The sequence below is a fragment of the Triturus cristatus genome, chromosome 6 (assembly GCF_964204655.1).
Source record: "Triturus cristatus chromosome 6, aTriCri1.1, whole genome shotgun sequence".
Classification (NCBI taxonomy): domain Eukaryota; kingdom Metazoa; phylum Chordata; class Amphibia; order Caudata; family Salamandridae; genus Triturus; species Triturus cristatus.
This window is the reverse complement of record NC_140589.1, coordinates 1646378530-1646399242: the sequence shown is the minus strand read 5'-3', so window position 1 is coordinate 1646399242 and position 20713 is coordinate 1646378530.

The window sequence follows — 20713 nt, the reverse complement described above, 5'->3', positions numbered from 1 at the left end:
TTACCAACCCAGCCCAGAGAGATGATCAAGGAGCGAAGTCTACGAAAGAAATGGGCAGTGAGAAGAATGGGGATGTTTAAAAAAAGATAGAGGAATTTCAGGAGGACCACCATCTTGGCAATGGCTATGCGGCCCGCAAGGGACAATGGGAGTCGGTTCCAATGGGGTATTTTAGACTTGAGCCAGTCCACCGCACGCCTAAAATTAGCCCTCCAAAGGTCATCGAAGTCCCTGCTGAGCCAGATGGCTAAATAGCAGGTGGGGCCAGATCCCCATACAAAAGGAAAGTCCGGCGCAAACGGTTTGGTGGCATCAGTTAGAGGGAACAACACCGATTTACTCCAATTTACCTGTATGCCGGAAAGTCCGCCAAATCGTATTATCTCTGAGATTGTCTTGGGTATGGCGAACATACAATGTGATGTCATCAGCATACATGGAGACCAGTAGGGAGCAGACCGAAAAGCCTAGGCCCTTCTGAGTGTGGTGTTGCCGGAGTCTGGCCGCTAAAGGCTCCATTGCGATGGCGAAGAGCATAGGGGATTACGGGCATCCCTGCCGAATGCCACGCTAAATCGAGATGGGATCCGAAATCTGACCATTGATGCGCAGACGAGCAGAGGGGCGAGTGTAAAGGAGGGATATCTTGCGTATGAACATATTGCTAAATCCGAGACGTGGCAGAAGCAAAAATAAAAAAGGCCACTCCAGCGTACCGAATGCCTTGGTGGCATCTAACAGAGTGGCCACAGCAGGAAGACTAGGATTGATTTGATGGAGAACCGAAAAGATAGTCCTGAGGTTGTGCGAGGTGACCCGTCCCGGGATAAAACCGGACTGATCGGGGAAAGCAATAAGGGGCATGAGAGGAAGAAGGCAGGATGCCAATAACTTAGCAAAAATGTTGTTGTGAATATTAATAAGCGAAAGGGGGCGATAAGAATCACGGCAGTCAGTCGGTTTGTCCGGCTTGAGGAGTAACGTTATCATCGCCTCAGGAAGTGACTGCGGGAAGAGGCAGATGTCGAAGGAATCGTTATACATGGCTGCAAGATGTGGCTCCAGGATAGTAGCGAAAGTCTTATAAAAAGAGGCTGGAAGGCCATCAAGACCGGGGGCCTTATCACTTGGTAAACTGTTTGTGGCCACCAGTATCAGTATCTCTTCCTTCGTGAAGGGAACATCCAAATATTTGCGATGATAGTCCTCAAGCAATACTAATGCAATCGTGTCGAAATATTGTTCAAAGGCCTCGTGCGAGGGAGGGGAGCCGGCAGTGTAAAGCTGCGAATAATAGTCCATAAAGCGAGACGTGATATCATCAGACGAGGTGGTTCTAGTAGGGCCGTGTTGGACCCGGCCTCGTGGCGTGGTCCTTAACCCCCCTGGACTGTGGCCGTTCCCCGCCCCGGCCTTCACGGGCCACCCGTCTGAACTGCTCCAAGGCCCTTCACCTGGAACTGCACGTGGTCGCATGCTCCTCAGGGCTCCGCCATCTTGTTGGCATCTACGTCACCCCGTACACCAGCCGGAGCGACCCCGCTCAACCCGGCCTCGACCCCAGCGAAGCCCCGACATCGAGGCACCACGGACTGGCCAGGGGGTGCCGCAGGAACCATTCATCGCCCCCGGCGGAGGACGGTCTCGTTGGGACCCCCAACTGTCCTCCCCTCTCGAGGTGTGATCGCCCTGCAAACTCCCATGGGCCTGGCGCCTCTCCTGCTGGGCGTCTGGCCACCTCCACCCGGCCACTCCGCCCCCTCGGGCGCAAGGGTCCGGACATCAAAGGGCTCCAGACCTATATCTGGGGCGACCCCACCACAGCTCGGCAGTTGTATCCCGGAGTCGAGAGCCCTGCTGATCGAATCGCGGCTGACCCTACGGAGAAGAACTCTTGTCGGAACCATCACGAGCCCTGCTGACTGCGTCGCGGCTCCCTCTTGTGAACCTTTCCTGAACCACCTGGAACATCGGAGCCCTGCAGACGCCGTCGCGGCCCCACCTCGCTGAGACCTTCCTCGGAGCCCTGCTGACGACGTCGCGGCTCGAGCTGAGCAGAAACCATCTTGAGAGCCCTGCTGATTGAATCGCGGCTCTCCACGAACTGTACGCCAGAGCCCTGCTGACGCCGTCGCGGCTCGACCCCTCCGAGATCGGAGGTCCTCCAGCTTGAGGATACGAACTGGGCCCCAGGTACCCTCGTACCACATTCCTGCCAAAGACTGTCCCACTACCCCTACCCTTCTAAAGAGACATTGAGACTTTTGGTGGATCCCTCGATCCCTTCGTGTAAATATTGAACTCGTAACCTTTTATTGATGATAAAGAATTGCTTGTCTTGAGACAACCTCCTTGAGTCCGGTGTGGTGGTGTTACTGTGCTAGTACGTGATAGGAGAAGGATCTCTCAGGAGACTTCTCGGCAGCGCTCGGCTACTTCGTGCAGTGCGAGGGCCCCCCCTTGGTGGTCTCACCGACTCCTCGGGGTCCGCCTTCCAACATTTGGTGGCCAGCGACGGGATCCGAGCCGAACGCAGTACGTACCAGCCAGTACCCACTAGCTACCCATCCAAACGAATAGCATCATGAGCAGCCAGGAAAACAACGCGACAATGGAGTTCCAGCCCGAACGGCTGGAAGAATATACGCACAAAGAATTAAAACAGTTCTGCAGAGACAAAGGCATTGCAACCACCAGCCTCGGTACCAAGGAAGAGATGCAGAAAGCTCTGAGGACATGGCTGGAGGCCGGGGCAGGCCCCTCCCAGGAAGAAGGGCCCTTGCCCCTGACGGAGACCACAGCAACCGCACTGACCCCGGCAACCGGAGGACGAAAGAGCCTAGAAACCGGCCTCTCCGAAGAAGAAATACGAGAGCGGGAAAAGGTCCGGAGCCACGAGCTAGAGCTCGCCCGACTGCGACTGGACGGCGAACTCCAGCTGGCAGAAAAGAAACTGGCCCTCGAGCAGCTACGCCTTCAAGAAGAAATAGAGGAGAAGAGACGACACCGGGAGTTGGAGGAAAAGAAGCTCACCCTTGAGCACGAGCGCAGCCTCAAGGAGCTCGAGATCAAGGCCAAGAACGGAGGGACCAACACCCCCAGTACGAGAGACACTCTACCGCCTGCCGAGGCCAAAGTACATATCCCGAAGGAGGTCGTCAAGGAGTATTACAAGAATGACGATATCCAACAATGGTTCAAGGCCTATGAGGTGGCCATGACCTCCCATCGAGTGCCCCGAAAAGACTGGGGCGCAGGCCTGTGGGGGCGATTCCTGAGTGAAGGGCGGGACACGCTGCTCCAGCTACCGGAGGAAGTGATGACCTCCTACGATCACATGAAGGAGGCCCTGCTCACCCGCTACGGGCTAACAGCGGAGATGTACCGCCAGCGGTTCCGAGACTGCAAGAAAATCCCGGGTACCACATGGGTGGAATATGTGGACTTTTTTAGTCGGGCCCTAGAAGGGTGGATCAAAGGCAGCAAAGTAACCACCTACGGGCAGCTGGTCGACCTCATCGTGTGGGAACATCTTTCCAACAATTGCTTCGTGGAGCTGAGACAGCACCTCCTCGACAGCAAAATGACCGACCCGCGGAAACTGGCCGTCGAGGCCGATCGATGGGTCAACTCCCGGGTCCCCCGGAGCTCAATGGGGGAGTACCAGAGGAACCCCAACGGACCCCCACGCCAGCGCGGTGGGGGGGAGGGCCGAACAGGAACCGAGACCCTCCCGCTGGGGCCCCCACGAGCCCCCCTCGAGGGCCACCGCAGCCACATCTCTCCCCGAGCCTAGCACGAAGGGTGGGCCCGGCCCGACCCGGACCACGGCCACCAGTGACCTGCTAAGGCTGCCAACAAACCGGACACTTTGCCAGCGACCCGGCCTGCCCTCTGAACCGAAGAAACGGGGCCGGCGGGCCCCCGCCCCGGCAGCTGACAGCCGCCGCCTTGGGGGGAGGAGAAGAGGAAGAAGAGGCCCTCGACCAAGAAAACACTGAGTGGGAGCCGGCAGCCATGTCCCTGGTCTGCCTGGGTAGCCGGGAGATGGTACCCTGCACCCCCATCCCAACCAACACCCAGAAGTACCGGCAGCAGGTCACGGTCAACGGACAACGGGCCGAAGCCCTTCGCGACACCGGCGCCAGTATCACCGCTGTCCGCTGCCACCTGGTGACCCCTGAACAGATTCTACCGAATGTGCTGTGCCCTGTCCGGACGGCCGACAACAGTGAAAGCCTATGCCAGATGGCCCTGGTCCCCTTCGAGTGGGGAGGGGTGACGGGCCTGCTGAAGGTGACAGTGCGCGACGACGCCCCGGTCAACTGCCTCCTGGGGAACGACTTGGAGAGTTCCCCCTGGGCTCAAGTAGAACGACGAGAGCACCTCCGAATGTTGGGACTGGCTGATTGGGCCTGCGCCATCACCCGGTCCATGACCGCCCAGGCCCCCCGCTCATCCTCGACCTCCGGGACCGCCCGACCCGAGGGGCTCACACCCCCTCCCGCCAGCAGCGAGGAGGAGGCGGACACCGACCCTGGGTCCAGCGAATCCTCCCCCGAAGAGATGACTTCTCCGAGTGCCCTACCAGGGCTGACGCAATGGCAACACGAAGGGGGCCCCACCCGAGAGCAGTTCCAGCAAGAGCAACAGTCCTGTCCCTCTCTCGAAGGGGTCCGGCAGCAGGCGACCGCGCAAGCCAACGGTGACCAGACCGGCACCCACTGGATCTACTGGGCCGAGGGCCTGTTGTACAGCGAACAGAAAGTAGCAGAACTCGGGGCCAGCCGCGTGTTGGTGGTCCCCCTCCGCTTCCGGGAGTTTCTTCTCAACCTGGCCCATGATGTGCCCCTCGCCGGACACTTGGGGCAAGACAAAACGTACAGTCGTCTGGTGACCCACTTCTACTGGCCCCGGATGCGGAGAGATGTGGACAACCACTGCCGGTCCTGCCAGACCTGCCAAGCCAGCGGAAAGACGGGGGGTCGGGTCAAGGCCCCCCTCCAGCCCTTTCCCGCCGTCAGCACCCCGTTTGAACGGGTCGGAATCGACATTGTGGGACCCCTGGACCCCCAAACCGCCCTGGGCCACCGCTTCATCCTGGTCCTCGTGGACCACGCCACCAGGTACCCGGAGGCGGTCCCGCTCAGAACCATAACGGCCCCTGTGGTAGGCCGGGCCTTGATGGGGATCTTCTCCCGAGTGGGATTCCCCAGCGAAGTGGTGAGCGACCGCGGCACGAACTTTATCTCCAGGTACATGCGGTCCCTGTGGCAACAGTGCGGGGTCACATACAAGTTCACGACCCCATATCACCCTCAGGGGAACGGACTGGTTGAGCGGTTCAACCGAACATTGAAAGGGATGATCCAGGGCCTGGAAGAACCACTCAGGAGGAAATGGGATGTCCTGCTGCCCTGCCTCCTGTTCGCCTATCGGGAGGTCCCGCAGAAGTCCCTGGGGTTCAGCCCGTTTGAACTATTGTATGGACACCCGGTCCGCGGACCGCTCAGTCTGGTCAAGGAGGGCTGGGAGATGAAGCCCCGAGGCGCCCCTCCTGACGTCTACCGATACCTCCTGACCCTCCGAAACCAGACCCGCAAGTTCCGAGCCCTCGCCGAAGCCAACCTCGAGGCCAGCCAGGAGGACATGAAGCGGTGGTACGATCGCAACACTTCTACTGTAGAATTCGAGCCAGGTCAGAAAGTATGGGTCATGGCCCCGGTCGAACCCGGCGCCCTCCAGGACAAGTGGACCGGGCCCTTCAAGGTGGTGGAGAAGAAAAGTCCCGTCACCTACTTGGTCGATCTGGAGTCCCCCCGGAACCCCCTCCGGGTCCTACATGCTAACAGACTAAAACCCCACTTCGCCCGGACCGAACTGAGCCTGCTGCTGGCGACCGACGAGGGGGGCGAGGACGACTCCGAGCCCCTGCCCGACCTCTTGCAATCCGACATTCACGATGGATCGATCGAAGGGGTCCAACTCGCCTCGTCCCTGACCCCGGAACAGCGCAACGACTGCCAGCGATTACTGCGGGACTACGCAGCCCTCTTCTCTCTCACCCCGGGGGTGACCCACTGGTGCGTCCACGACGTCGACACCGGGGAGAACCCCCCCCATACGACACAGAGCCTACCGGGTGCCTGACCGAGTGCGGGCCTGCATCCAGGCCGAAGTAGCGAAGATGCTGGCCCTGGGGGTCATCGAGCCTTCCGACAGCCCGTGGGCCAGCCCTGTCGTCCTGGTGCCCAAGGCCGCAGCTCCCAGCCACCCCCCGGAGTTGCGATTCTGCGTAGACTACCGGGCCCTGAATGTAGTAACCAAGACAGACGCACACCCGATACCCCGGGCCGACGAACTCATCGACCGCCTAGGGGCCGCTCGCTACCTGAGCACGCTGGACCTCACCGCCGGGTACTGGCAAATCCAGCTCACCCCCGGCGCCCAAGAAAGATCCGCCTTTTCGACTCCGGATGGGCATTACCACTTTCGGGTGATGCCCTTCGGAATGAAGAACGCCCCGGCCACCTTCCAGCGACTGGTGAACAAAGTTTTGGCCGGGCTTGAGGCCTTCAGCGCGGCCTACTTAGATGACATTGCCGTGTACAGCAACCACTGGGCCGAGCACCTCCTCCACCTAAAGGCCGTCCTGGCCGCCCTCCAGCGGGCCGGGCTCACAATCAAGGCCAGCAAATGCCAAATCGGCCACGGATCCGTGACCTACCTGGGCCATCAAGTGGGGAGCGGGCAGGTGGCCCCCCTCCAAGCAAAGATAGATGCCATCCAGACCTGGGAACCCCCCACTACCCAGACCGCTGTCCGGGCCTTCCTGGGCCTCACCGGATACTACCGACGGTTTATCCGGGACTATGGGAGCATTGTCGGCCCCCTCACAGAGTTAACGTCCAAAAAGCAGCCCAAGAAGGTACACTGGACACCCCGCTGCCAAACAGCCTTCGACACCCTCAAAACAGCCATGTGTACTGCCCCGGTGCTGCAGGCCCCGGACTACCAGAAGGAGTTCGTGGTACAGACGGACGCCTCCGAGTATGGGATCGGGGCCGTTCTCTCCCAAACTGACGAAAAGGGGCTCGACCGACCAGTGGCCTTCATCAGCCGGCGACTACTGCCCCGGGAGCAACGCTGGAGCACTATTGAGCGCGAGGCCTTCGCTGTGGTGTGGGCCCTCAAGAAGCTCCGGCCCTACCTCTTTGGCGCCCACTTCCGGGTCCAGACCGACCACCGGCCCTTGCAATGGTTAATGCGAATGCGGGGCGAGAACCCCAAACTGCTGCGATGGTCCATCTCGCTACAAGGGATGGACTTTGACGTCGAACACCGGCCCGGCAATGACCACGCCAACGCCGACGGTCTGTCCCGCTTCTTCCGCCTTGACGAGGAGAATCCCCAAGGAGATGGGTGACTCTCCATGCCTTCGGCTGGGGGGGACGCCTGTTGGACCCGGCCTCGTGGCGTGGTCCTTAACCCCCCTGGACTGTGGCCGTTCCCCGCCCCGGCCTTCACGGGCCACCCGTCTGAACTGCTCCAAGGCCCTTCACCTGGAACTGCACGTGGTCGCATGCTCCTCAGGGCTCCGCCATCTTGTTGGCATCTACGTCACCCCGTACACCAGCCGGAGCGACCCCGCTCAACCCGGCCTCGACCCCAGCGAAGCCCCGACATCGAGGCACCACGGACTGGCCAGGGGGTGCCGCAGGAACCATTCATCGCCCCCGGCGGAGGACGGTCTCGTTGGGACCCCCAACTGTCCTCCCCTCTCGAGGTGTGATCGCCCTGCAAACTCCCATGGGCCTGGCGCCTCTCCTGCTGGGCGTCTGGCCACCTCCACCCGGCCACTCCGCCCCCTCGGGCGCAAGGGTCCGGACATCAAAGGGCTCCAGACCTATATCTGGGGCGACCCCACCACAGCTCGGCAGTTGTATCCCGGAGTCGAGAGCCCTGCTGATCGAATCGCGGCTGACCCTACGGAGAAGAACTCTTGTCGGAACCATCACGAGCCCTGCTGACTGCGTCGCGGCTCCCTCTTGTGAACCTTTCCTGAACCACCTGGAACATCGGAGCCCTGCAGACGCCGTCGCGGCCCCACCTCGCTGAGACCTTCCTCGGAGCCCTGCTGACGACGTCGCGGCTCGAGCTGAGCAGAAACCATCTTGAGAGCCCTGCTGATTGAATCGCGGCTCTCCACGAACTGTACGCCAGAGCCCTGCTGACGCCGTCGCGGCTCGACCCCTCCGAGATCGGAGGTCCTCCAGCTTGAGGATACGAACTGGGCCCCAGGTACCCTCGTACCACATTCCTGCCAAAGACTGTCCCGCTACCCCTACCCTTCTAAAGAGACATTGAGACTTTTGGTGGATCCCTCGATCCCTTCGTGTAAATATTGAACTCGTAACCTTTTATTGATGATAAAGAATTGCTTGTCTTGAGACAACCTCCTTGAGTCCGGTGTGGTGGTGTTACTGTGCTAGTACGTGATAGGAGAAGGATCTCTCAGGAGACTTCTCGGCAGCGCTCGGCTACTTCGTGCAGTGCGAGGGCCCCCCCTTGGTGGTCTCACCGACTCCTCGGGGTCCGCCTTCCAACAGGCCGCCATCCCGAAGAGCCACCACATACGACATAGCACGGGGGCGTAGGAGGTTGGCCAAGGTCTTTCCAGGCCGGTCGCCTTCGCCATAACGGCGGGCTTGGGCCTCCCTACCAAGGAAAGCAAGCTGCCTATCAGCCTCTTCAACCAAAAACTCAGTATGCTTTTCCCATAAACGCGCGAGGGTCTCGGGCCTGGGCGGCATCCAAAGTCTTGATATCTGTTTCCAACCTGTCCAAAGTGGAGTGGATAGACCTAAGAACACCGGCTTGCTTGGAGATACACTCGCCACGTATTACTGTTTTGAAGCCTTCCCACAAGGTGGACACGGAATCCACAGAACCAACATTTAAATCAAAATAGTTGGTGATCGATGTTTGAATCTCATCGCGAAATACGGCATCACGGAGGGCATTTGGAGGAAGTCACCATGTGAAAGCACGCTGCGGGGAATGAGGGACGCGGATACAGATTTGGACTGGGGCATGGTCCGAAAATGTGCGTGCCATGTGCGTAGCGGATGTGAGCCAAGTAAGAACGTCCGGCGAGGCGATCCAAAAATCACTGCAGGACCAGCAGCCCCTAGCTCCAGTGACGCAAGTGCCCTCACGGGCTTTGGGCCACAAGTGACTTCAAGCATCATGTAGAGAGTTGTCCGCAAATATAGACTGGAGGCAGGCAGCAGCACGAGGGTGAAACGAGTGAGGGCCAGAGCGGTCTAAGGTTGCAGAGAGAGTGACATTAAAATTGACCCCCCCGAGGAGGGCCCCCGGGCCCAGGGAAGAAATGAGGTGCCAAATGTGAGTGAAGAGATCGGGATCGTCAGAGTTAGGACCATACCCTGCAGCGATTGTCATGGGTTGAGACAGAAGAGACCCATGCACGATCACTACTGTCCATCAGGATCCGTAAGTACCTGACTAGTTTGCCAGGGGAGCCCTCTATGTATCAAAATGGACACCCCCCTAGAATAAGATGAATAGTAAGAGGAATGCAATTCACCCCAGTGGCGAGATTGGAGTCTAGATGAGGTCCCAGGCAACAAGTTAGTCTCCTGCAGGAGACAAATGTCTACCTTATGCCGTTGCAAATGTGAGTGGATGAGCCTGGCCTTACGGTGGTCATTTAGATGACGGATATTCCAGGTCCAGCAAACGGTGTCAGTCATGTTGCCCTGTAATTAGATGAAACATTGGAGTGGGCCATAGGGAGTGCTGTGGCGGCCAAGAAGAGTCCAAATGGAAAAAGTAGGCGAACGTCAAAAGCAGGATGTGAAACCAGGAGGCGGCCTGTGGCACCAAAAGGTCAAGTGGTGGGGGGAGCCGTCAGGGTGCATAGAGAACAAGAATAGAGGGGAGGCAGTGCCATACGGAAAAAAAGACGTAGTGTACCGTGTCGCTACAGGAAGCCTGGGGAGCAATAAAATGATGTGAACCTACTGTAGACATAGAATTATGACATGAGAACAACACCAAAAGCATCATAAAGTGCCGACCAAACCCAAAGAAACCCCCTCCCCGGTCCCACCCAATCACCCACACAGTCAACAATCTTGAAACCAGAATCAGGCAATTGATGAACAAATAGAGTACAGGTGGCAGAAGTCCAAGAATTGTTTCGCCCAGCCAGATCCAAAGAGACGCCCACCCCAAACCCCCCCACTACCCACAATTTGTGCAATAGGAAACCCTGTTGCTGGAAATGCAAGGACGCAACGATAGTAACTGAGAGCATCTCCAATAACCCATCCACCACCCAACCACCCAACCACCCCACCCCAGCAAACCAAAAAGCAATGTCAGAAGAACCACCAACCCTGCACCCACACCAACCCCCCAAATAGGCTGAGATACCACCCTAACCCACCCCAGGAACCCACAACTGGGAAGAGGGGGAACAACATTAAGAGAGGGAATTATCCCGTGAGGGTATGGCAGGGCTCAGCGTACACCCCTTCAGTAAAGCAGGGTGGTCAAGCTAAAGTATCAACAGACAACGTGTAGGAGAATAAAAAAACAGTGTACATATCACAGCATTTCAGTCATTATCACTAAGGTGACCAGTAGCGGCAAGCTGAGAACTAGATGGAGAAGAGCGCGATGATTTGTCAAGTTTCTTGGTGAAAGCAAGGGCGTCTCTGGGATCGGGGAATACAGCTTAGCCGGATAGGCCAGTGAATAAGAGACCTCATGTTTTTGAAGAATCCGCTTTGCGGGCAGGAACTCACGCCAGGCAGCTTGGACCGTCAGAGTGTAATCCGGGTAAAATGATAGTAAATTCCTTTGATGGCTAATTTTGCCCATGTCGCGTGCTGCATGGAGGATAGCATCCCGGTCTCTAAAGTTTTGAATTTTTGAGATGATGGGGCGAGGCGGCAATCCAGGACCAGGCCGCGGGCCAAGGGAACGATGTGCGCGTTCAACAATAAAAACTGAGGAAAGAACGTCACTGAAAAGTTCCTTGACCAGTTGCTCCACATAGTCCTCCATGCAGGATATATTGGTGGATTCCAGAACACCAGTTATGCAGAGGTTGCTCCTACGAGAGCGTGCCTCCAAATCCTCGTTTTTCTTACAAATGATCGCTAGATTTTTGTCCATCTGCAACAGTTTCTGGTGATCTTGTGTTGCGGCATCCTCGGTGTCAGAGACCCTGGACTCAACGTGGAGGAGACGATTGTCGTGGGAGTCAACACAGGCCTTTTCCGAGTCCAGACGGGCGGAGAGCTAATCCAGTTGTGTCGCAATGCCAGTGACCATGGCTTTCACATCCAGCATGATTGCCTTTAGGTCATCATCGCGAGCAAGAGGAGCATCCATGATGGGTACAGGGTCACCACCGTCCGAACTGGCGCCGTCTTGGCGGGTCGACCTATGGTGTTCAAATGTAATTTTGGGCTGCTTAGGGTCTGTCCTCCCCATTGTGATGAAAACCAGACCGCAGGCCGCACCAAGAAGCAGTAAAGAGGTGGAGAAAATGAGAGAAACCACAGGAGATAGTGCCACGGGCTGGCCACCCCACCACCACGGGTATGAACCAGACCAGGAGGAACAGTCAGAGTTTCAAAAGGTAAGGGCAGCCTCGGCCAGCCTCCAGGGGTAGTAGGCTCAAGAGTGGTGACAGAAAGATGCAGCTAATAACTTAGATGGAAGAACGCCAGCAAGGACATGGAATGCCCCGCCAGCGTAGCGCCTCACCAGATCTGAGGAAGCAAAGGGAGGCTGGCATGCGAGTCAAACACAAAAGTGAAGCAAAATATTCAGTCAGCGTGAAACCTTCCCCGTAGAAACCAGTAGTGGTGGGGTTGAGCGAATGGCTGAGAATACATGAGGAGGCGCAGGATAGCACCCTAGTGCCGCAAATGTCTCCCGCGTAGGCGCCGAGCGTAGATTGGATAGAGGAAGGTGCCTCCGTGCACAGCGGCTGGGGCGAGACCACAGTGCACAGAGGTGTAGACCTGGGGTAGTGACACTGCCAGATCTCACAGCCGCGGCCCGAGTCTCCAGGCAGTAAAAGATGCGGCCAGCGAAAAGGAGCAGACCCCACCACAGGGGAGGGCGGCAAGTGTGGCGCCTAGCCGGCACAGTCCCAGGAGCCGCAACAGTCCCAGTCGTCAGCTGCAGGGGCCTGAGATCATTAGGCGGGGTGAGCTGTGGTGAGGCGTTGCAGAGGAGGTTCCCAGGGCACATTCACGAATCCCCAGCCGTCCCAAGGCATCACAAGTAGGGGCCACCAGGACAGTACACAAGACTAATCCAGTGGGGGCCCAGAGCCCAACACCCCCGGGCAGCAAATGGAGCACCGGCCTCCAGTGGTGAAGAGACCCGGATTTCTCGGACCGCAGGATCTGGGGCACAGCAAAGGTAGAGGCACCCCGCACAGCACAGTTGGTGGGAGGCTGGGGGACACACGCCAAACCGAGGCCACACTAGCAGGGAGACATGGGGGGGTTCACCGCTCCCTTCACCAGGCCCGGGCGCCTGCGGCGCTGTGCAGTGTGACCTGGTTGAGAGGGAAAATGGCGCCCTGGCCGCAGCGGCCTGGGCCGGGCGGTACAACACATAAACCCCCAACCCCACCAGAGACAACCGCTTCAGCTGCGCCACTCACCAGACCTCACATAGGGAGTCCACCGACGTCTAACAGGCAGTAGAGCGCACGAGAGCCCCGCTCGGGAGGCGAAGGAGGAGGGCCAACCACGGTGTGCAGATCAGGCGTTATTGTCAGGCGACGTTAATTGAACACCAGTTGTCGCCAGGAGACGCAACAGGGGTCAGACGACTCCATCGGGGACACCAAGTAAGGAAATGCTGTTAGATAACAGTTGTAGTTCCGTTGTCAGCAGGATGATGTCGGATTATGGAGCTTGGCCGGCTGAGCTCACTCAGAGTGCGGCCATCTTGCAGCCTGCCAAGCCACGCCCCCTTGCCTAGGGGCTATTATGAGCCAACTTCAGTAGGAAGCCCAGTAGCAATGGAGGACAAACAGCACAAAGGTTGCTCCAGTATAAGGGAACTTAGGCTCACTATAGAGGAGGCCATTCTCCTTGTAAATGAGGTGATCACTAAAGGTGTCGCCAGATACCTTTTACCTTCACCAGCTGCTGTAGGCCCTCAAGTGTAGAGTACATCCTTTGCGCTTGCCAGAACTCTGCCTGGGATGGCCACCCTTCAGCGTGCCTCCAGGCTACCTCAGGTAGGTTTCCCAAGACAGCACTGTCTTCCCCTGTAGCTTACAGGGTACCACCCTCAGGATCAGCCTCCTCATGGACCGTGGACCATTCTGGGGTGAGTTTCCCATGCCCCTTGCCCTTCCCCTACTGGGAAGACAACTGGGCCACTTTTTCAGGCTCCAGGTTCTTCTGACTCCCCCGACGGATTGCCATGGACTATGTGGTCAGGCATAACCATTTAGACAATCTCAACATCTCATATGAGACCTGAGCTCATCTCTTTCCAGATAGTGTGCTCTAAGTCATTCCCAAACAGACAGTCATCGAGCATCGACAGACTCACAACTACCTTTAATAAACCTGACCCCCCCCCCCGTTTGAAGGGAACCAGAGTCACTCACCTGATTGTCTGTTGTCACAACACGGTGGATGCATTCATAGACTACCTGCTGTAAGGCAGTCAAGTGACATTTAATGGTAGTCAGAGCCTCCACCCTCTGCGCATTGATGTTGAGCAACTGCTGTTACTTTTTAGTATTATCAGGCATGTGAGCTTTAGGCACCATCAACTTGTCACCCAGAGACACTAGGGTAATCCCTGCTCTCTGCCCAAACGAACAGGGTCAACTTCCTCTCCAAGCACTTCACTGGCCATTTCTGGGGCAGACCTGTGATTCAGGGGCTGCTTTCCGCAGGGGTAGATGACACCCCTCCTTACGGTATCCATACTGGTAGTATTGATGGAACTTGGATAAAGTTCAGGGATCCCTACACCTGAAAACTCTTTTAGGAGCCTTTAGAAAACTCTTGTTTTTCTTTGTCTTCTTCTCCTTCTTTTGGACGGATGCTGTCCACCCTCGTGGTGGTCCACCAAGATACATTCTTTGACAATCTTTTACTGATCCAGAGGTCAGCCTCCTTCGCAAGTCCGCTGGACACAGTGAATCGATCAAGTGTTGCTGCCGCTCTGCAAAGCAATTACTGAACACATGCTCTCTCAAAAACAGATTGTACAGCCCATCATACTCACTAACTTTGCTGGCCTTGACTCAACCCTATAGTGCTTTTCTGGAAAAATCTCCACAAAATCTACCCAGGACTGGGCATACAACTTCTGATTGTCACTCATCTTCAAGTAGTACCTTTCTGGGGATTCTGGGGTACCATGCTTACAATAAGGGCTTCCTTCATAGAGCAATATTTCATCCTGATTAGGAATGTGGACCCTTTTACCTCCTCTAGACACCTCTGTATCGCTACCATCATCTTCACTGGACTCTGTAACTCTCCTGGCTTTCAGGTCCAGTTCCATCTAGTTCACTTTACACCAACAATATTTTCTTCTCTAGAGAAAGCCTCTTTTTCTCCAGGTCCCTTTTTACAGATGCCTAAGCTTTTCTCTACTCCATGGCTAGAGTGGCCGGTTTCAGCCGCAGGCCACTCTCTGTTTGCCTGTCCTCTATCTCTTCTGGGGTCACATTGCGAGACTGATCTCTGCTGTGGACAAGGCAGGTGACTTCACACCTGTGAGCCCTCTATTTTCTCCAGGCTGTGGGGCCAGTGTAGTGTTATCTACTTTTTCCTTTGGCACTACAGGGGCATCCTTCTTCTCCTCTTCTTGCTCCTGGGCTGCAGAATGCAGTATGGGGACTTCCTCCCTCACTCTGACGGCTATCTGGTATTCCAGCTTCGTGGAGTTGTACACTGCCTTCAGCCCTTCACCGTATACAACTTTTGTGCCACAGTGAAGCTTTCCATGTTGCTGAGTCCAGCTCCATTCTTGCAAAAATCACACGTGCAAAATATAAGGATAGGAGTAAAATGCCGGAAATAGGGAAAAAATGCTCAATTAAAAATAAAGGAGAGTTTATTAATTAAAAATTGATTTTGATATCAAATTACATCAAGAATTTTTGGTTTTACACCTATCACTGAATGGCACTGCAGAAACACACATACTGAATTCCACCTCTGAACACCAGAGTAAGAAATTGGAGTATTAGTTGATAAGGGTGAGAAACCACCTCAAATAATAATCAAAATCTCTGTCAGGGTGTAAACCAGTAAAGTCACAATATATACATGTGCTTAACCCTCTGGTAGCTTGCCACAAAACAGTCATGTTTAACTTAGAGGCAATGTGTACATTGTTTATGCAGTATTCAAACAATAATAAAGTGACAACACAACACACAAACCTCCCAAACCAATTTAGAAAAATAGAGCAGATTATAATAGAAAAATGAGTAGAAGAACATATATGAATGTTTTACATTTGAATTAAAAATAGCACAAAAAAATACAAGCACCAACCGTGGTCATCTGGTCATGCAAGACTGGGTCAAAGTCAAACGTTAAGGCCAAGTGGAGAAGATATAGGCACCAGGTTTATCCCAGTGGAAAGTTTACCTTTGGATTTAACATTTTTCCTGGGAAAAAGTGCATGTCCATGTCCATGTCAATGAGTCATCAGTGGACAAGCTGCAAGCTGGATTCGAAATAAGGCTTGATGATGGCAGGTTGCTAAAGAGCGGGGTCCTAGCGGAGTCGTCCATGAAGGCAAGAAAGCTCTGAATTGCCACGCCATCCCTTTCCGGGCAATTTTCAGCCCCGGGTACCCCTTCCCCTGCAGCTTGGGCATTGCTTTTATTTTTAATAAAGGGAGGGGGCCACGCGTCCCCCCCCCCCGGGCCATTTTTGGCCCCGGGGACCCCATCCCCCTGTGCTTGGCTATTCATTTTGTTTTTCTTAAATAAACTGAGGGGGGCCAAGTGGCCCCCCTCCTGGGCCACTTCTGGCCCCGGGGACCCCATCCCCCGGGGCCAGCCCTCACGTTGGGGACTGTGAGGGGGCCCCCAATGCCCCTGAGGTCCCTGCTGGCTCCCCGCCTCCTGCTGCTGGAGCCGGCATTGCTTTTGGAAAATGGGAGCTGCTGACATGCAGCTACCCTTATCCACAAGAAATCTGCTTTGCTTTTTGGAATCGAGAGCAAGTTTCCTGCTCTCACTTCCAAGAAGCAAAGCAGTGTTTGCTATGGCAGGGAGGGAGGAGCTGTGCTCCCGCCCTGCCATAGCAAATGGGAATGTCCCGGGGTGGGCACCCTAGGACACTGCAGGAGCCAGCCCTGGGAGCTGGCGGTACCCAGGGCCATCTAGTGCTCCAGGAGGGGGGGTCGTGTGGACCCCCTCCCATCTGTTTAAAGCCCCGGGGAGGTGGTGGTTCCCAGGGTCTGGGGTCCACAACAGACCGCCACATTTTATTTGAGTGCCCCGGGGAGGTGGGGGTCCCCGGAGCAGTGTGGGGGGGCTCGAGCCCCCCCACACTTTGTTTTTCAAAGTAGCCCTGGGGAGGTGGCAGTCCCCAGGGCTGCAGGGGGCCGCATGGTCCCCCGCATTTGAATCATATAGCCCCGGGTACGTCGTGGTCCCTGGGGCTTGGGGCGGGCCCCCGACCAAAAATAAATTATAGCCCCGGAGAGGTGGCGGTCCACAAGGCTTGGGGGGGCTCGATAAGGCCCCTACACCCTAAAATAACTTAATGCCCCGGGGAGGTGGCAGTTCCCAGGGCTGCGGGTAGGGCCAAGTGCCTCCTGCATAAGACATACTAAACCCTGGGGAGGTGGCGGTCCCCAGGGCTGCGGTGGCCCATGTGGGCCCACGCCACATAATTAGGTATTAACCCCGGGACCTGGCCCACCCAGGGCCTTATAGAAAACAAAGAGCAGGAGCCTGCACAAATTGTGCTGGTTTCTTTTTTTTTTAAAAGCTTTTGTGGGCCCTGGGTTTCCTAGTAGGACAACCTGATCAGGCCTAGGGGTCAGGGTGTTTCTACCCTGCCCCCTTTTCTTGATTTTTTTCTTCTTTTTACTGTTTTCTTGTGACTCGGTTTTACCAACCACTTTTTGGTTTGGAGTGTTGGCAGCCAATCAGAATAAAGCTTGTGCTGGGGAGGGTTTGCGAATCCTCTTCGGCCACCAAATATATTATTTTTGGAATTTCTCAGGAACTACTGAACAGACTAACACCATTTAAAAAATGCAAAGCTTTCTGAACCAAGAGCTACCCTTTTGCCAAATTTGGTGTAAGTCCATTCAACAGTTTGGGCTGTAGCTTTGTCTAAAGTTTACTATGGAAATTAACATGGAGAAAACGTGTTTTAGGAACCCCCTTTTTTGTCTGCCCCTGCTTGATGAATCACCACAATAATTTCAAGAAAGGAGCTCACCTGAGTGAACCATTAGTTTTGAAATTTTCGCAAACATTCATCAAACTGCACCAAAGATATTGGCAAAAGAATAAAACCTCATTGAATAGAAACAAGGTCCTAACTATAACTACCTACTGGTGGCCGCCAGTAGGTAATATCTATATATATATGTATATATATATATATATATATATATATATATATATATATATATATATATGCAGCTCACAGTTCCATCGGGTAATCGTACCCGTAACAGACGACAGCACTCACGGGGGAGAGTTCAAAGAGATTTATTGCTTGAACTCCGGGCAAAGACGCGTTTCGGCACTTAGCCTTCGTCAATTTCTGCATAGAAACGCCGCGGCCATTTCACATTAATAAAGTGCATTCAAGATTTCCGGTATAGAGACAGAAAACAGACTAATCATCATAGGACAACTAATCATAGCGCCATCTTAGAATGTCTAAAACGGAAGGAAAATAATGCAATAAATATAGCAATAATTCCACGATAATACATAGATATGTAAATCCTTAATACCATATGAACACTCCTATATAGGAAAATCACATGAATTAAATCTTGCCCATAGATGGGCATTGGTATTCTGCCTCAAGATGCCATGGCACCAAACTCGGTGGAACACACCCACATAGGAGAGTCATACATAAATCATGCCCATAGATGGGCCAGTGCTCTACCTATACAACAGGACTCGATAAAACTTAATCAATCAGCACTAAATATCCATACACATATAGTACATTTTTGTGTGCGAAGGAAAGAAAATACAGAATGCAAAGTTTGTACAAGAAATGGAGGAGAAAATCATCATAAATTTGCAATATAAACCAGTTTATCCCAAGTGTACAGCAAGCTCTTCACCACTATTCAGACCCAGTGGATTCTTACTTTGCAAGTCTATAATATAGCGTGATTCTAAACGCCTAAGTCTCTGTATCCTATCACCACCCCTGGGGTTTTGTGGTACATGATCTAAACAAAAGTATGATAGGAGATCCTTATTTCGACAATGCATCTTGTTATAATGTCTCGCTACTGGGTATGATTCATCTACATTGTTTATCGCCCTCATGTGTTCAAGGATCCGTATTTTCACCGGGTGGATCGTGCTCCCGATATAACGGAGCCCACAAGGGCACACTAAACAGTAAATAGCATAGGGAGTGGTGCATGTAAGGAACTTGGTGATCTTTTTAGGTGTACTGAGGCCAGGGACATCATAAGTTAAAGTGCGTTTGCTTTTCTTACAGGCTTTGCACTTGCCACATGGGTAAAAACCATTGAGTGTTTTAAACGATGCCCTACTGGGTTCTACATCATAATCGCTATGGACCAGGTGGTCTCTTAATGATCTAGCTTTTCTAAACGTAACCAAAGGATTCGTTAGTAAATCTTCTTTGATAATGTGGTCAGTGAGGAGGATATGCCAGTTTTTTCGCAATATCCTCTTAAGTTGGTTGGCATTTTCAGAGAAAGTAGTGATCATGCGGAAGGTGCCATTTTTGGACTTATTCGCAGCTTTCTCCGCAAATAGGTCTCTTCTCGGGATCTTATTAACTCTATCTAGGGCACTAGACAGAACTGCTTCGCTGTAGCCTCTCACTCTGAAGCGTTGCATGCTCGATTCTGCTCGATTCTGCTGCCTTTAGGAATTCCTTATTACTGGTATTATTCCTTTTCAGCCTAAGTAGCTCTCCAAATAGGATACTATCAACCAGTTTTTTGGGATGGCTGCTGGTGGCAAAAAGGGTTGAATTCCCTGCAGTGGTTTTCCGAGTTTAGTCTGTAACTGTCCGTCATTTACATATACAGTGAGGTCCAAATAATTCACCTCCTCAGTACTTACTTCACCTGAAAATTTTAGGTTTACATTATTGCAATTTAAAACATCAATGTATGATTTGGCCAAATCTGGTGGACCATCAAACACTATGAACAAATCATCAATATAGCGATACCAAGCCTTTATCCTCATGTTCCAAAATGCGTTAGGCTCCGCCCAGGCCACCTGCTCCTCCCACCAGCCAACGAACAAGTTCGCATAGCTGGGGGCGAAGCAGGTTCCCATGGCGGTCTCCGACATCTGTCGAAACAGATGTTTTTGAAACAAAAAAATGTTATGAGTCAGGCAAAAATTGACAAATTCAAAAATCATCTTGTTATGTTCATAAAACCTCAAGCCACGAGTTTCTAAAAAGAACCGTGTGGCTTCAAGGCCATCTGTGTGTGCAATGCATGTATACAGGCTCGTAATATCAAGAACCATAAGGCAGTAACTAGCTTGCCATTCAATTTCATCAATGTGTGTTAAAAAATCTTTTGTATCTCTCAAATACGATTTCAATGTAACCACATGTTGAGAAATGAAAAAGTCGACATACATAGAGAGATGCTCCGTAAGACTACCCTGAGAGGCAATAATGGGTCTCCCTGGAGGATTCTTGATGTCTTTATGGACCTTAGGCAAGTAGTAGAAAGTAGGGATGATAGGATTCAAACATCTCAAAAATAGATGTTCCTCTAATTTTAGTTTATTCTTTTTGTACCAAGAAGAAATCAACAAATGATAATCGGTGATGCTCTGATTATACATCTGTTCACTAGTTTTTTCATAGCATACGGTATCATTCAATTGACGATATGCTTCAGTTTCATACTGGGTCTTAGTCATCAAAACAATATTCCCCCCTTTGGTCGAAGGTTTACAAACAAGTGAGGTGTCCTTAGATAAATTATCCAACACCTTCTGTTGCTGCTTGGAGAAGTTCGTAGTTCTCTTCCTATATTTGTTATCATAACGTAAGCGTGTAAGGTCTTTAATCACAGCATCGGAGAATGTGTCAATTGCATCAGTGGCCATTTGTGGAAGAAATACTGATGCAGGTTTAAATGGACTAGAGCCTCCACTTTGTTGAATTTCACATTGGGCCATAAGTTGTGTGGAGCTAATGTTAGTATTTTCAGTCTCAGTGGTTTCTGTTCTTAGATCCTCCAATACTCTCAAAGTTGCAATATCCTTACCAGTCAATGCATCTTTTGCAGTTGTTCTATGACTAGGATTCATGTTTTGTCTGGTGGGAGGTTTCAACTTGAAGTATTTTTGTAGCTTCAGCTTACGAGTAAATTTAAACAAGTCAATTCTTGTCTGGGTGAATTCAATGCTTTTCTGTGGGCAAAATGAGAGACCGAGTTGCAAGAC